The sequence below is a fragment of the Mirounga angustirostris genome, unplaced genomic scaffold (genome assembly GCF_029215605.1).
Source record: "Mirounga angustirostris isolate CCGP_5_RB_7025 unplaced genomic scaffold, mMirAng1.0.hap1 SCAF_6, whole genome shotgun sequence".
Classification (NCBI taxonomy): domain Eukaryota; kingdom Metazoa; phylum Chordata; class Mammalia; order Carnivora; family Phocidae; genus Mirounga; species Mirounga angustirostris.
The window spans coordinates 107,220,401-107,221,867 of NW_026991714.1; the positions used below are offsets into that span (position 1 = coordinate 107,220,401).

General features: G+C 58.9%; 1 non-coding gene across 1 annotated transcript; it reads left to right on the forward strand.

The window, feature by feature from the left end:
* Positions 1 to 898: 898 nt before the first annotated feature.
* Positions 899 to 1,005, forward strand: LOC123847203 (U6 spliceosomal RNA). The gene has a single exon (XR_006791455.1). It is a non-coding gene; the product is annotated as a U6 spliceosomal RNA (small nuclear RNA).
* Positions 1,006 to 1,467: the final 462 nt, after the last annotated feature.

A 1,467-nucleotide genomic window follows, 5' to 3' on the forward strand; every position in this document is an offset into this window, starting at 1 on the left:
TGATGTAACAGGACCCGAGGAACTGGTCTTCCCCGCTCCCGTGGGCAGGCTGGAAAAGGTGAGAGGTGGAGTGATTCGAGCCTTCTGGCAACGTGATGAAGTCATTTGCAGAAAGACAGTTTTGTTCTGACTTGAGTGTTTTTCCACATGACCTCATCCCCCGGCAGGCCCTGCTCAGGTCTTATTTTTTGATGGGCCCCAGCCCCAGCTGCCTACAGAGAATGGCCCCTGAACCCTTCCCTGGCCGCTGTGCCAGGACAAGCAAGGTCTGTTCGCTGCCCCGGGGCCAAACACCTGGTTGTGCCACCCACCACCCTGTGATTGCAGGCAGTGCCCGTCATGGCAGGAAGATGGCTCACGGGGACCGTGGTCCAGGCGGGGCGCCCGGCGGGGCCGACCCACAGACGCTGTGGCCCAGGGCTTCCCTCCAGCATGCCCAGAGCTCACTCTGAGATACCTCCGCCCCCCTCTGCCCTCAGTTTCTTCACCCGCAAATGGAGGTGAGCATCAGTCTTGGTTCTCAAGGTCACTGGGAGAATTCCATGACATAAGGACCCCGTGGCAGGCCCTTGTCACTCAAGCCTTGACTGAGGATCCCCTTGGGGGGACCTCCCAGGGTGTCTGCAGACAGATGAGGAAAAGAAATAGTCACAAATCAAGGTGGTGAAGGCAGCGTGAAAGGGGTCTGAACGACGTGCTGTGGGCACCCAGTTGGGTGGGCACTCAGGCCTGTGGTCAGGGCAGGGTGAGGGGGTTAAGGAAAACTCAGAAAGGGGGTTCTCCGGCCGGGTCTTAAAAAAGGAGAAGCAGTTTTCAAAATGAAACCAGAGGAAAGAGCGTTCGCGGCAGGGGGATGAAAGAGGCTGGCTCCGGCGTCCCTTGGAAGACATCTAGGACTGTGCTCGCTTCGGCAGCACATATACTAAAATTGGAACGATACAGAGAAGATTAGCATGGCCCCTGCGCAAGGACGACACGGAAGACATCTAGGACTAGCGGGCGAGTCCCAGAGGATGGCGCTACCAGCGGGAGGCCACCACCCGGGCCGGGGTCATACAGAGGCCCAGCTGTGCCTGCAGAGACCCAGGCTTGACCCACATTTCTCAGCCTTTCTCCGGGTCCTGCCTCTTGGCCCTTCGTCTGTTACCGCCGTTGCAGCACAAAGCACCTCGTCTGCCCACAAACACCTGCAAGGCCGGAGGAAGGGGAAGGTGGGGCTCGAGAGAAGTCTCTCCCGCCTTCTGTCCTGAAGCTCTCCCGCAAATAGTCCAGTCCCCGTCCGCTTGCGCGGCTATAACCAAGCTCCCGTGACTGCTGGGCCTATTTCTCCCAGCTCTGGAGGCTGGAAGCCTGAGAATGGGGTGTCCTGGCGAGGGCCAGTTGTAGGCTGTCAATTCTTGCATTCTGCCATGGCACACAGAGGGAGGGAGAGCTCCCCTGGGGTCTCTTTTGTAAGGGACACTGACT